Below are 16,904 nucleotides of genomic sequence, written 5' to 3'. Positions count from 1 at the left end.
ATATGTTGCCCCGACAGTGGTCCTCTTCAACTTTCCTCGTATCACCTCCTCTTTATCCTTCATGAGGTGGGTTTCCTGTAATAAGGCAATATCTATCTTCTGCCTCCTCAGGTACATCATTATCTTATTCCTCTTTAACTAACTGTGGAGCCCCCTAGCATTCCAGGTTACTATCTTATGGTCACCCATCATCAGCCGTATCCTGTCCCACTTCTAACCTCTCTTGTCCTTCGCGTCATGTGCAGTAGCACGTGGGTGTATGCTCGTTCCCCAACAATTTCCACTGCAAACTCCCCAACTCCCTTCCCACCCACCTCCCATCCCGACCCCAACTGTTGCCCAGCTCCATCCCCCACAACACCCCAACTTCTCCTCGCTCCCCCGACCCCTCCCGTCTCCAACTGCCCAGCTCCATCCCTGGATCTCAGGCATTCCCACATCTAGTCCCCGGCCCCGCCGGTGCTGGGACTCTGCAGGGGGATACCCTACTATTGGTACCCCGACTAAACAAACTCCTAGTGGGGTAAAGACGCATTTCCTCATCTATTCCTGCATCATGCTAGATGAATTAGAAGGTCTACCATGCTCGTGATCCAAATTACTATGTATGTGTGTCCTGATATCCCTATGCCCATGTGCGAACAGCTTTCAATGTCCACAGCCCTGTACGATCATATTAAGCTCCCCAGGCTCTAGCATCCTTTGTGTCAGTTTATAGAACAATATGGAACAGTACTGGGTCACTTATCCTGCTCCTGACGAGGTTGCTTCTCTGTTCCATCCGGGCAACCCAGCATGTCTAGCCAGTGCGCAGTCTCTTCGGGCATCTCAAAGAAAAATGCCGTATTCCTGTGAATGACTTTTAGTTTAGCCGGGTACAACAACATGTACTTAAGGCCGAATTCTCGTACCCGCCTCTTGATCGCGACATACTGTAGTCGTCGTCTCTGTACCTCCAAGGTGTAGTCTGGGTACGCCGTGACCATGGCTGATGCTCTAGTCATCGTCCCGCCTTTGTGCAAATGTTCCAGGATCTTTTCCTGATCCTTATAATTCAGGATTTTGGCAATAATCGCTCTGGGAGGTGCCCCCGGTTGGGGTTTCCTTACTTGGGCCCTATGCGCTCTTTCCACCGTGAACCTCTCAGTGAGTGCTCCTGCGCCTATCTCTTGTATCAGCATATTCTCCACACATTGTTTGTGGGGTCCGCACCCTCTTCGCGTTCCGGTAGTCCCACTACCTGTCATGGGTACAGGCCTGATTAGCACTACCAAGTCATCTGCGTCCTTAATTCATGATGGCAAAGGGGAAAAACAAGCAGGAACAAGGTGGGTGAGAGCCTGGCGAGCAAGAAATAGATTATCATCCATTTCACCCATAGGGATTCCCCACGCACATAGAATAACATGAGACTTTCTGTTTCCACCAAAATGGATCCTTATGTGCCAAGGGAGAACTAGGTTGTACGCTCTAGTCTATAAAGGCCACACCCAATGAACAAACCATGCTTTGTGTGCTTTCTGTAGCTTCAGGAACACGCTTACCTGTTCCTGACTCCAGAGTTTTCCTGCAGCATTTTTGTAGCACTTGCGCGCTGGCAAGCTAATCCACTGCTCTGCGAACTCTTGCGCCTGAAAGAAGAAGGAAGAAGACGTCAGTTCTGCTGCTAAACCCTGCTGTTTCCCACTTACCTCTTCATCGGTCGCTTTCGGAACTCAACTCTCAGAGACTCCCGCAGCTCTCTCTTCGACTCGCGGACCGGTGACCCTCTCCCACTTCGCCTTCTCATCAGCCACCTTCAGACTTCTGACTCTGCAGCTCCGAATTCCTGTAAAAGAGAAAAGCAGGGAAAACAGGTTAGAACTTGGAGCGCAACGTTAAATTGCAATTCCATAGACAGTTATATATTACGAACCTGAAAAATTCATGTGTCTAGATAACACATCTCACTAACCCGTTATTCTCCTTGCAGGCAGACTTCCCATTACTCCGGGTCAGTGGAAAACCAGGGGGGAGATCAGAGGACTCCATCGCTCCTGCAGAGATTCAGGTGAGCGTGACACTACCCGTATGTTGTTACGTCGTGCTCTTCCTTCTGCTTCCTCCGCTCGACCTTCCAGGTTGCGCAGCTGTTGCAATATGTGGACCTCTGTAGTGTTGGCCATGCTGGTGTCGGTATTGGTCTTTACCTTGCTATCTAACCCAGTCGTAAAAGGTTGACATCAATACTGACCACATCGATTTTGAATTCTAATGAGGTCTTCAATTCCACCATGGCTACATTTAGCTTTGCCTTCCACGAGGATTTCAGATCCGCTATGGCCTCCAGGATCTGTTGATCACCTCGCGATGGGGTGGCTGCTCGGTGCAGGATTCCCTCAGTGTCTGGTGACTGTGCTGGCTTAGTGAAGGCATCCAACGTGGGCTGTTTCCCTTTACTTTTGACGACTTTAGATGCCATTACTTTTGACGACTTTAGATGCCATTACTGCGCTTATCGTGAATATCCCTCATATGACCGCTAACCATCTGTGCCTCTTGCATGTGTTGTGTTTTCAGCCTGTGCACAATTGTACTTATCACTCAGCTTTGGTTCCTGAGCTGATGTGTTGCTCACGTCACTCACTCCCCAACACCATGTTTGGTCTCTGTCACTCAGGGTCCGTGTGCTGCTATTATCTCTGTGCCATGTGTATTCCCCACTTGGCCACCAGGTATGCGCTTAGCAGTTGCAGTATGACGTCAGGTTCTAGCTGTTCTGCCACATCTACCACCTTCAAATGAGCTTCACTTAGATCTCCGGGCACAGTATATTAGTAGGCAGAACAGGGCTACAAGCCCGATCTGGTGCAGGAGTTGCGGTTTCTGTCCAGGTGTCTGGTGCTTCTCCTGTGCACCGTGCTATGGGGGTTGACTTGCCTCAGGTGAATGTATGAGGATCAATGCTCATTCGGGCCATGCACATTGCCCAATGCCAATAAGTTCTCCTGACATTTGGTGGCCTCTGCACTCAGATGCACACTGTCCCCAGCAGCTGACTCATGCTGAAGATCATCTCGCTCTCTGTGTCCTTGTTCCGGCATTCAGGGTTCGTGTTCACGATTCCTCTCAGGGTGCTGCAGCCTCACGCTGGCCGCCTCTCCCCAATTCCAACAGCTCCGCTGGTCCCTTTTCACACTCTGGGCCTCCGCTATCATCCCACGCAGTTCGATTGGCGTTCGTACTGTTATACCCATATCCCAGTGCTCACGCAGCCTTCCAGCAGCCTGTGACTGCCTTCACTCGCTTTCCCAGCGTGCGCATACCTTGATGCTTTGTATCTCGGGCCCCCAGGCAGACAATGCTCAGCTTCTTTCAGTGCGCTCTCCACCGGTGCTCGCACTCGGCTCCCTTGTCTCTGCCCGAGAAGGGCCTCGGGTGTGTGTGCCCTCAATTCCGGGCTCTGTGGTCAGACACAGCACCACCAGACCACCTCCTACTGTGCATTTTCCCCTTTAACCCTGGTGTTGCGTCTTTGTTCGCCCCGTGTTGGGCATCAGCTGTATCTTGAGCTGGGCAAACATCCGATCGCGACTCCCATTATTATTATGGGATGCCGTTATCCCAGCTCACTCGCTGCGTGACCTCAAGCCATGATTCGTTTATGGCAACTGCTTCAGATCCCTTTGTCTGTTGGGGCCACCATTTTGCTTTCTTTGTTCCTAATCGGCCGCAACTTGAGCAGCTTCGTTCTGTGCAGACTGTGATTACAGTCTAACCAACACGCACCCATGATGTGTAGCACATATTCACACGTCCATATGTCCAATTTAAGGGATCACGGGCATCATTTTGCTTGGCTTCTCTTCGGATCAAGTCAGGATCAGCAGGAGCTTCTCAGGAAGCATGTCTTATTCCATGGCTTGGTAGCCACGTGAAAAAGAAAAAGTTAATCTAACAAAAAATGTCTGGTAACACATTCAACTTCCAGAAAAAATAGCACCAATGGTAATCCTTGTTAGGATAAATTGTCTTTTCGTCCAGATAGTTTGCCACAGTTCAAAAGAAAGTGTAATATACCCCACTGTCAGCAACACACAGTTAGGACTTCGTTATTTACAACTTTATATTTGTATATTTGTCAGGATGTTTTCTTCGTACTACTGCTTCCACTTCAACAACCATACTTCTACTGTTAGTACTATGGGAACAGTTATCTTTGTCCCACAGTATATTACTGGTTCATACCACTTCAATGTTACATCTACTGACAACATTTTATACCACCACAGTTTAAGTACTACTACCACAGCTCAGTAAATTGTTCAAGATTTTGTCAAGACTCTTCAGGTAGGCAAAGCACTCTTCCTTTTGAATAACTTTCTCAAAGGGGCAGCCTCTTTGCCTCTCTTGCCTGTCTGCCACAATAACAACCTGGTCCTGCCCTAAAGCCTCACTTCTCTCTGGCTCCTGCAGTCCTTGGCACCACTGGGTGTGTCTACTTTCAGAATATTCTTCACAAGCAATTATTTCCCCTTCCCCTGCTTTACTCGCACCTTTCTGTTAGTCATCAGCCACAAGTAAATACCCAAAAGCCTTAGTGCCACTCTCTTAGCTTCAGGTGATACTGGTACACCTGTATTTTAGGCCACTTGAGTGTTAACAACTTCACAGTGCCGTTGGATGCCTCTTTAACTCTTGGATAGGTTGGTTTCACTATAAAATGGGATTGCCTCTTGGTTAATGCTTGTTCTTTTCTTTAATAATTTAAACTCTTTGCTTCGAAGGAATAGAAAGAATTGTCCCTTCTGGATACAATATAAGATTCCATTTCTTAGTTGAAAACACAATTAGGCACACACAACCTCTCTAAAGTAGATTTCAAGGTTTAAAGATGAAGAGAGAATTGTATTGCCAAGTAACGGCAAAGGATAATGTTCTGACTTCCTTTGCGGAATCATAATTAGGCCCACATGACTTCCTTTTGATGTCGTTTTCAGACTTTATACCTTGTAAATCGGGTATTGTCAAGATTAGGAATTCAGTGATGGTTTAGAGAGCGTTCCTTATTGATAATTGGGCCACGCGACCACTCCGTTAGACAGCAACAGTGTTTAGGTAGTTCAACAATGGACTTCAATGACGTTAGCTCTCACGTGAATGTTAGGTCTTTTACAGTGTACGCGAGTGCTACATTTTCATTGTGAACAATACTTCAAATACAACAGCTTCTGCTCACAAAGTCATACGCGACTCAATAAGGAGTTGGATAGGCTTTGTGTAACATTTGATTTACAAGCAGCTTAAAAAAATACATTTTCAACAATTGTTACAAATACACTCAAGATAGACATTTAAAAATCTCAACAATCTGCATATAAAATCTAACAGTAAAATAAATCAAATTAATATCATCACCTTGTAAAAATTCATACCATAATCGAGGAATATCGAGCATGATAATGGCATTATTATACGATTTAAAATATTGCAGACGCAGATGATTCAGACTTTCACATTCGATTAAAAGGTGAAACAATGTTTCGTCGAATAGATTGCCACATAATCTACAGTAACTGATATATTAAATTTCAAAAGAAGATATACCCGAAATGTATTTGGGCTCCGATATGCCAATATGTATTTCAGAGTAGTTTTTCAAACTCTTCTATGTTGGCAATATTCTGTAGCAGATGTCATGGATTCGAGATGGAGCAAATTATGGTGAAAAGCAGATACGCCCAATTTCTTTTTAAGCCATAGTTTAATGTTACCGACTACATATGGATTACTATCTTCGTAAAGCCAATGACTAAGAGTACACTTTAAGATACCAATTGTTCCAACTGGTTTAGTGGCATCCAAGGATAAAAAGGCATGTATGTAAGGGACAATTATTGTGTCAATTGAGGCCGTGGTCAGATGCTGGAAAAGCATCACACATTGTGAAAGATAGACATTCCAAATGCCCTATAGATCAAACTCGAGGTAAATATATTCAATACTTATCTTTTTGGGAAGTCGAAACAATCGCCTCAATAATTTGGCTTCAAAACGAATAAGTGCTATTTTGAATTTATGACCCCAAATCGCTACTGCGTAAGATAACATTGCAGTTATTGTTGCACTATAACCATTGGTCCTACCAATAAATGCACTTAAAATGTTAGTTGAGGTCTCACATTTCATTTTAACCTCTGCCATTTGCAGGTCCCACTTCAACTTGTCATCAATGACAATCCCTAAATATTTATAAGAACATACTTGTTCCAATCGCACCGCGAAGCACCACTAAGTATACTCTTTACTGTCAGCAAGCTGTTCGGATCGTTGTTGCAGGTGCTATGCTGCTCGGATCGTTGTTACTACTGCTGCAAGGACTATCAGCAAGCTGCTCATTCTATGAGAGGAGGACATCTTTCTGTGTAACACAGAAGTTGCCTGGAGGGAGCCTGTGACTGGCATGGTGCTGATGACCCCGCCCCCTCCTAATCCCTCCCACTCTCCACATTTACCCAAGGTGCAGCGCACCTGCGCGCGCACCGTGAAGCACCTCTAAGCATACTGTTTACTGTCAGTGAGCTGTTCGGATCGTTGTTACAGCTGCGAGGCTGCTCGGATCGTTGTTACTACTGCTGCAAGGACTATCATCAAGCTGCTCATTCTATGAGAGGAGGACGTCTTTCTGTGTAACACGGAAGTTGCCTGGAGGTGATTTCTAAATCTCCCTCGTTATATCACACTATCTGTTATAGCAACTGACTGTTTTTAGACACAGACTGTTTAAATCTGGAGGTTTAATGGTCAATCAGGCTTAATATGTTTTGCAAAAAAGTTTCTTTTTTGATATTTTAGGGAGCCTGTGACTGGCGTGGTGCTGATGACCCTGCCCCCTCCTAATCCCTCCCACTCTCTACATTTACCCAAGGTGCAGCGCACCTGGGCGCGCACCACGAAGCACCTCTAAGCATACTGTTTACTGTTCACTGTTTTCTGTGTGCCGGCTCGAAGTGTGCTATTGACAGGCACTTGCTTGTTGACTTGATTGAAAAGTGGCTGGCGTGTTGTTGTTGATGACGATGAAAGGTAAAAAATCTAAATCTAACATTATGAAAGATCCCTGCGCTGACTTCTTTACAGCGGTTTCAACATGCAGGGCCAGTCTTGCGCGCGCCGCTGCTATACCTCTTCCTCCCCAACATGCTGATGAAGAGGAGGAGCTCTTAGCTTGCGCGCTAATTTGTTTGAATAACCTGAAAATAAATGAGGGTATTGAATGTACACAACTGAATGATAGTTCGCAATCTCTGGTTGCGGAAGATTTACTAAATCTCCCGCAAAAAGAAACATTGAAAAGTATGTGGAATGAAATGGCTAACTCACAGGGGGAAGTAGCCATGGCTCAACAGATGTTTGATGACACTCCGAATGTTTTCAGAACTGATGACATGAACGCTTTCCAAGTAGATAACAATTCCAACTCACCAGATACTGTTAGTGTAGACTTAAATAACAAACCGATATTTGCCAAATCAGACAATACTGACATATGTACATTGATGGGAATTTTCTACCGCCTGATTCTGAGCGAACTAAGGAGACAAACAGACTTATTGTTACAAATCAATACATATGTTCAACAGGTACCACAGAAATTTAATGAGATGTTGGTAAAATCGGCTGCTGAATCGTTAACTGGTAAAGAGGTAAACGACTCAAATACAGCTGTGAATACTAATATATATATTCGAGAAGCAATTCTGATTGAAGACTCTCAGAAACATGCGAACTTCCCTAAAACAAAATCAGACACGACTGGGAAACCAGTCGTGGTCATTGAGCATTGTTCCCTTTCTATTAATGAAAAAATAGGAAGTACGGCTAATTTGAATAAAACAAAAAAAGAGAAAAAAAGGTTAATACAGCAACAAAATAAAAACCAAAAGAAAAACTTGTCTAAGACATCGAGAAAATATTTAAGAGATGTCAACAATATGATTGAAGACGAACGAGATGGGCTGGCTGGCCCAGACATGTTTGAAAACACAAACATCTTAGATGAAGCTAATGTAAAAGTGGCATCAGACCTGTTGAACAGCGGATACAGGGCGGTTATTATGAAGCGGAGAATTCTATCTCTGACACCATAAAAAAGAAAAAGGAAATTGAATCTTTAGACATTGCATCATAACTGACATCGCTAAAAACAGGCATGGCTGATATCTTTGAAATTTTTAAAGCTAACTCTATGATTCCAGCTGAAATGTCTAAAATTAAAAAACCTACGGTGGATGTTGACTTGGTGGAAGACACAGTAGGTCAAAGGAAATAATCTGAGAATAATAACAATAAACAACTGTATAACTTAAAAGTGTGCCCAAAAATTAAACTATCCGCACCGATTGTAGCTGCTCCTTTACGTGATAAACGATGTGAAAGCAACATCAATACTCATGTGCCTAGTCATTTGAATCTAGGAACCAGTAATAATGCAGCCCCTGTGCGATGTGACAAACAAACCCAAGATACCGAAATGATTGATCTGCGATTTGGGGACCCAACTCTTGAGCCTAAACTTGGGAGCATCAACTCATTAAATGAGACTGAATGTTATAATCACAAGGGTGATGATGGTACCAACTGTGAAGCCACCACTAGTGAAAACGATATTGTCAACATTGTTAGAAAAATATTATAGGAACAAACTAATAATAGAGAAAAATCCACCTACGATCAAGTACACCCTTATCTAGAAGATAAAAATATCCAACACCACTATGAAAATTCTGAGATAGGGAACAATCTATTAGACTTAAAGAAACCAGCGATGAGCGATCTGCCTAGTCTAATATTAACCACACTATTTACCGAAGGTAGACAAATATTGCAGAATCGTCCCTATATCATGTCACTACTTGCGACCATTCCTGCTCTCGAGTTGACATCTTCCTCAGACATTGTACTGGTGGATTTTATTCATAAAAGAAGAATTGATTAGGTACGCCTGGTAATCCCGTCTGCGTTGGTTAGAATGATGTTGATAAAAGAAGCTGAAGCATTGCAATGCAAAGGTTTTGACATCTACTAATACACTCCTACTGATCTAAAGCGTGATACTACACATCCTAAATTGGCGGGCGTTAAGAACACTAAATCTGACAAAACAAAAGTGGATGATAATGCTGACCCATGCACAGACAACAATAAATGGAGAGGTTTGACCCTTGCTTTAAAGGAGGCGATTGCCTCCTTGAAGACACTGGTTAAACCACTTTAGCGATAAAGGCAAAGTTTCAATAGCATGCTGGAACTGGAGAGGCCACGTTCATCTGTTGAACAACACTGAAGTTACAGATAGTCTATGCACATTTGACTTGGTTCTACTACAAGAAACGTGTGTTACTACACAATTGACATGGGAAAACTATGATACCTGGCAAATACCTGCTATCAAAGGCAAAAAAGGGAGACCAATGGGCGGTATGCTTACTGCATGTAAATTTAATATGGATGTTGAAAATATAGATGTGTGGGCAGACTTAGAATTTTTTCTGGCAGTAACTTGCAATATGAAAATAGGGGACACCCGTGTTAATGTATGTATTATTAATGTTTACTGAAATCCCCTCAAACACACGGAAACCCAACTGATCAAAGGACTAAAAAATGTAACTATCAAACTTGATGTTTGGCGTGAAACAATGATGAATGGCTTTGTGGTGATAGCAGGCGACTTAAACGCTGATTGTAATCTTGATAGTACAGAGATTGATGCGTTACTGTGTGACATAGATATTATTACCAAAAAACCTAGATCTGTTACAGGCAATAGCAAATTAAGACGGGCGATATGGATGAATTTTGCTGAAATTATGGGATTAATGAAAATACATAACTCTTAACAACACATGGAATGCAAGAGGCTATTGTTCGATCTTAGACTATTTTTTTGTGACAAATGGCTTGGACAAACATATACCTAAACTTGCAGTTCAGAAAATGTCTACGAGCGACGATAATTTGCTGTCGATAGACATTCTGCACACTGAAACCATAGACCATTTCGTGAGTTATGATGAAGGTCTACTTACAAACATTGGAGGTACACGTATACGCTGGTCATACACTAAAACTAAAAGATTTACGTCTGTATTATTAAAAGACTTTGGTTGTATGTCGGCTGAAGACAGTGCAAGAATACTGTCGGCTACCCATTTCACTAACTACATTAATGAGATTACACGAAACATATGTCAAAATAAAGGTGGTAAGGTGAGGAAACATCCGCATACACATGTGTTTGACAATCAGATTTTAGTTAAGAAAAAACAGCTAAAACAAGAAATTCGGAAGTTAAAGAATTGTACAGATGCTGAAATTGATAGAAGCAAAAAGATAAAAACCTTGAAACAACATTACAAAAACTGGTTAATCTCTTGAAAAGCGGCAAGAGATCAAGCCGATGGTGAAAAAATCCTTGCCACAATTAAAGGCAAAGATATATCTAACTTCTGGCTGCTGATTAATGATATCCAGCTTAGGCAAAAAGAAATTCTTTTTACTCAAATCAGCGAAAAAGCGTGGAAACAACACTTTACCAAACTGTATGATGAAGTTTGCTGTGAAAAAGCATTGAAAGATTACACTACGCAAAAGTATGAAACTGTTAGCAAAGATAATAGAAATGTATATTTACAAAATTGTAGCTGGTATTTGGATATCTCCTCAAGTAATATCAGCAGTCTGATCGCGAAATCCAAAAATTCAGCTGCACCAGGCCCTAATAATCTATCCAACTTAATCTTGAAAACTGATGTATTATTGTGGGGAAAAATCTTGCACATCTTATTTAATGACATTCTTGTAAATAAGCAGATTCCGGAGTCATGGAGGTTAGCCATTGTGATTCCCATATATAAGAAAGGTCCTAGGTGTTCCCCTAAAAGTTACAGACCAATTGTTATTTCGGACCCTGATTACAAGATCTTTACAGCAATTATTCTGAATGAGCTCGAGGACTGGATCACCAGCTGTGAAGCTATGGATTTTAAACAAATTGGTTTTAAGAAAACGTTGGGTACAGACTGCAGCAGCCTTGTCTTGAAAAGCTTACAATCAAAAGTCCTAAAAAAAAGCAAGGTTCAGTAATATATGTGGCATCAATGGATCTCTCCAAAGCCTTTGACTTGGTGGATTGGCATACGTTATGGAAAATTTTAAGAGATTTACTGATCCCTAGGCACTTACTTGAAATGATCATTGACTTATATTCCAACACTAAGATCAAAATCAGATTGAATTCAGAAGTGCGGCTATCTTCAGAGCAGTTAATTCCAAACGGCCTATAACAAGGCTGTAGGTTGGCTGCAACATTATTTAATTTATATGTATGTAACGCGGGCAAGATGATGTCGGGTAAAGGCTTGATAGCACCAAAATTGGGAAAAAACCTGATTAAATGGCTATCTTACGCTGATGATTTTTTATTGCTAGACTGTTCAAAGGTGGGCCTGCATAGACTGATAAATACTTTTGTAGTTTTTACTTCTAGTATACATTTGAAAATCAATGCTGCCAAAACTACCATAATACGTTTAGGTAAGCCCATGAAAAATCAATCTCGGCTATCTTGGTTTTGTCAAGGGAAAAGAATTACCTGCCAAGATACCTTTAAATACTTAGGATATCATTTTACAGGTAATGGCTCCGCTGCTACTGTGAAAAGACAACTAGGTGTCGCAGATATGATACGTAGACAAATGTGCAAAATTGATGTCAAATTTGGTAGATTTACTGTAATACCGCTGAAACAATTTTATACTATTTCTTGCATTCCTATATTGATATATGGTTTGGAATTTTATGACCTTGAAAGCACAGATTTTATGAAGAACTTGGAAAGTGTAATATGGAAAGGTGTTTTATTCTTTATCTCGAAAAACATACCGCAATTAGATACAAATTTGGCTTGCAATCGCCAAGATCCATTATTACTTGGGGAAAAAATGCTGTTGTGGAGAAAATATCTGGTGAATGATAATAAGTCTTTGTACACAATAGCAGGTAAAGAACTTTCCAATAGCTTTTGTCTGAAATTGAAATTGAATATTGAAGACATTTTGGGGAAAGCAGGTATCCCGACAGAGATGCTGTTAACAAATCCTTTAAAAGTAAAACACATACTGAAATGTAATGATTGGCAACAGACTCTTAATTATGTTTCGCAATCAAAAATGATAAATCAAGCGTACTTGTGTTGGAAATTTAAACCTCTTTTAGAATTTTATCTGGAAAAATATCCCTCTCGAAATTCTAGAAATACTTTTATGAGATTCCGATTTGATGTTCTTAAAACAAACCATGTTTTGAAAAGATGTAACATGCTCAAAGGGGCCTGGGGCTGGTGTAGGTTTTGTAAAGAAGAAGGGATGGAAGAAACCCTGTTGCATCTAACACTGTTATACCCAGATCTATTGAAACAACGCATACTATACTTTGAACAATTTATCGTACATCTGCACTGTGTGAACACGGAAATGTTATGGTATCAGATAAGACATAACAACTCTACGGTCTTAAAAAATAAGAATTATCGCCTTTTTAAAGAATTTCTGCGATCTTTCACAAAGCGAAACTATCTCAAACTCGGAATTACGACACAGAATGCAGTTATCTGACTCCTTTTATGTTCTTAAAGTGATTATATGAACTGTTCTGTATTTTAAATGTTTTAATGTTGTATTTATTCTATTTTGTTACTCTATTTTTGTGATTATATTTTTGTAAAGGTTTAAACAAACCATATACAAATAAATAAATAAATAAAATAAGGAGTTGGAATCAGTTAACGGCAAGGTTTGCACAAAGTGTTTGAATGCCGTGCTTCACTTACCGGTTTCTTAGACACTTACTTTGCGGGTTGCAGTGCTTTTGCGACTTCCACTATCACTTCTACTGCTTCTGGGTCACTGGGGACGCACACCCTTCTCCTACACGGGTGTCTCCGGTCTGGCCACTCGAATTGGGGGTTCCTTTTCCTCACAATACCCTCAGCTTGCCTCTTGCTTCTGGCCTCAGTCTCCTGCCCGTTCACAGCTCTGCAATCACAGCAAAAAGGCTCACATGGGGAAAATAGTCTCTGGCACGTCTTCCGCTGCGCAGACTCTGAATTTCAGATTTTGGGAGAATAGGACTCTCTCAGAACTTGCAGGTGCAATCTACTGTCTCCAGGTTCCAGCATCCCTCTAGTGCTCCCACTACACTGTAATTTGACAGCCTTGTGCTTCTTCTCTACTTCTACTACTACTACTACTTCAGCCTGCCTTCCAGCTCTGGTTCCAGCTCCTTCTACTCCTCCTTTCATGAGGGGCCTTTTATGCCTCGCAGGTTCAGTAACAGCCTGAATGCTACATCTGCATGCCTCTTCAGCCCTCTTCCTCATCCCAGTACCTCTGGGACTTTTAGTCCCCTTCAATAAAGTTAGTTCTTCTGACATTTGAGTTGTTTTTACGGGTAGATTTAATTTCCCTGAACTCTTTAAGAAAAGGACTGTTACAATTAGTTGTTATAGAGGAAGGTCATGTATTTAACACAATATTTCCAGATTCCTGTACATTGTACCCTTGGGAGTAAGGAGGGTGTGGAGCCACGAAATTATCTTTTCTTTGGTAAGGCTTGTTCCGTGTTTTTATAAGACTTGTGTCCACATTTCTAGTTTTAATATAGGCATCAGGGGCATTATAAAGACAATAAGCCATTACCTCACTAGGTACGTTGGGAAGAGTCTTCCTATCAAGAGGAAAAATACTGTGCCTTATCCCACAGAATTTCCTCATCACCCTGGTCCCCACCTCCTCCCATGTGATCCCACCCCATGGTTGGGATCAGGAAGTGTCTGCGTTCCCCAGGCCACCTGGGAGGAGACTTTAGGCAGGGTTTCGGTGAGGGATCTGTAGGATTCTTCATACTTCCCGTAATCCCTGTGAGGGCCCCAAGCCTCCCCTTTCTTCACCAGATCCGATCCCCCTCTCCACCTCTCTTATTGATGTTCACAACTTAGCGGTACAGAGTTCCTTTTCTATGTTCTTGATGGCGTTGTTCTATGTGAAGGATGGAGTGGGGTGCTAGAGATCATGGCAGTGGCCTCCAGGTCATTGGCACTGGGTTACCGGTAAATGGGAGTGTTCAAAGTGTGGATCAATGGGGGGAGGGAAGAAGAGGCCAGGAAGAAACTAGGGAGTGGCACCGGAAGCCCGTGATGGAACACAGTCTTATACCAGTTGAGTCAACTCGCATTCCATCCAATATAATTGTTCGAGGCTTCCCCTGAGGATCCGAATGGACAATTCAACAAGATCGGTCATAACAGCTGAGCCGAATCCCGAGATGTGGTAACCTTTCTCTGAGGAGGAGCCCCTTCCCATGAGGCCAGGGTGGTGAGGCCGCTACCCGATAGTCCCCCTGGTGGTGGTACTCAGCAAAAGGATCTCATGGGGAGAGACCCCCCTGGGGTTCAGAGGAATCCTCTTGGGAGAACTTGGTATGACCCCCCCTCACCCTACCCACCTCTATACCCCATAGACCCTAACACTTTACCTAGTACCCCAATGCACCTGTGTAAGGCCAGTGACATAAGATCCCTACTCTTCCCTTTCTCAGTGGACTATCTAAGGATGACTCCCTTGACAAGAACTGAGACGAGGAGGAGGTGCGGAACAATGAAGAGCCATGATAAGAACTATAATGGGCATTATAGTGGTCAGTGCCCATTCAGAATAAAGAGGAAAGAAGGGCTTACTCGTGTGTCGAGCCCTCCCTAGAGGAACCACGAGTGAGGAAGCAGTTCAGCAGAGAACAGAGCAGAGACCATTGATCGGGACACGAACATGGAAGTTGTGACATCCCTATTCGGTCCAATGAGGAAGGAGCACCAGGGAACCTGGCAAGCTAAAGGCCCAGGCGTGCAAGGAGACTGAAGAAGCTGAGAGAAAGTACATGCTGCCGAGCCACCGCAGACTGCCCGAGAAAAAGAGAAACCGGTAGATGACCGAAGCGCAGCGAAGCCCTGACCTACCAGAGAAAGCCAGAAAGAACCCAAAAGGTACTAGGGTTGCTGGGATGGTTGGTGAGGGTGTGAGGGAATCGTGGACATCTCTAAACATACTGAGCAGGGGCGAGGAGGGAAACAATGGTAAAATAGCACACCCATAGGTCTGGGACCCTCATCCACAAAAGAAGAGCCAGAGAAATCCTTTTCTTCTGATCAGTACCTGGCAGAGAGCAAAGCAGGTCTGCCTAAGGTAAGCCATAGAGAAACCATGTTCTGTGACTCATACACCCAAAAGAAGATCCATTCAAAGTCATTCTCTTCTTGCAGTACCTGGCAAGCGAGTGAACCAGATCTGCCAAAACTAAAGTATAAGAGAAGCCATTGGAAGGAAATCCTTCTCCCTGGTGTTATGAGCGGTGACACCAAATACAAGAGAAGCCAGGGGAAGGGAGCTATTTATTCCACCTGGTGTGAACTGTGGTAAAGCACATGGAAGAAAGGTCAGGGGAAGGGAGGCATTCTCCCATGGAGTTATTAAACCCTGAAACCAAGATACCAGGGGAAGGGAGTCATTCCCCCTGGTTGCGTTGAACTGTAAAATTTAGATACCATGAGAACTGAGTAATTCCCCTTGTAACCAGAGCTGAAAAGACTCTCTGATACAAAGTGTTAAAAGATAAGCAGTGTGTCTGCCAAACAAAAGTGCTGGAACTTTGTCTTTTGTGTTGGACAGTTTTGAACCAGGGAAGGAAATTATTCTCACAAGAAGAAACCTACGCCAGGAAGTGAACTTCTATCCCCAGTCCAAAAGAAGGTAATCATTCTTCCGTACCAAGCGAATCTACTTTAAGTTTAGTTTCAAGTGGAGGGGACAGAAGTAGGCTTTTTGACACACGACGGTGGACTATTGATTTACACAGACATTCTGACCAAACCCTTACTATTTTAGTTAAGGCAGGGAAACCACTCTTAGAGATAGGAAAAGTTAGGTTTTCTCTTTATTTTCTTAACTAATAAGTCTCCCAACAATCACCATGCCACCCGTGTGTCAGACTTCTCCTTCTGCACCCTTATAAACAACATATTTAATTCTATCCAAAACAATCCATTGTATCAGGTTAAAACTTCTGCAAATCCCCCGTTTATAATGAATAGCATATATACACATTCTTCAAGCACTTTAAGACAGCTGGAAGAAGCTTTGCTCTTGTAATTCTTCACTATCAGCATTCTTGCAATTACCATCGCTTTTGTTACCAATGAAGCATATTCAGTGAATGTGGCTACACCCCTCCAAAAATATAATATCACTATTGTCCTACTCAGTTGCCTGATGTAATGCTAATTCAATCTTAAGAGACATATCATTCCAAAAGCAGGCCAAAACAGGACAACCCTAAAACAGACTATCTCAGCATCCGGGTTGATACATCACAGACAGCAACCCATTGAAGATACCAGCGGCGACACATAGCAGTCATGACTACAGAGCCTCACCTGGCACCCAGTCAGAACACATCATCCAAGCAACATACACATGGTTTGCACACACATGCATGGCCACTCACCGGACATTTCCTCATGATCTGGTAGATCTCCCACGCCTTGGATCTGATCTTCTGTGATGAAGCATCTAGCGATTGACTCATGTTCTGGGAGTACTTCCTCCTCTGGTGGAGACCCACTGCCAGTCACCAGAGTAGAGGCATGATTGGAAGCCAGCTTGTTTTTTGCACTGTGCTTGAGGTCATGCCACCGCTTAGAGCAATCATCAGCTATGCGCCTCACGAATCCAAGGGAACTAATCTGGTCCGCGATGCACTGCCAGTGGGCTCTACGTTGAGCAGTCATAGTCTTGCACCCTGCAGTCACCAGC

The sequence above is a fragment of the Ambystoma mexicanum genome, chromosome 5p, assembly GCF_040938575.1.
Source record: "Ambystoma mexicanum isolate Mex_15411 chromosome 5p, UKY_AmexF1_1, whole genome shotgun sequence".
NCBI classification, from domain to species: domain Eukaryota; kingdom Metazoa; phylum Chordata; class Amphibia; order Caudata; family Ambystomatidae; genus Ambystoma; species Ambystoma mexicanum.
Note: the sequence above shows the minus strand (reverse complement) of the source record.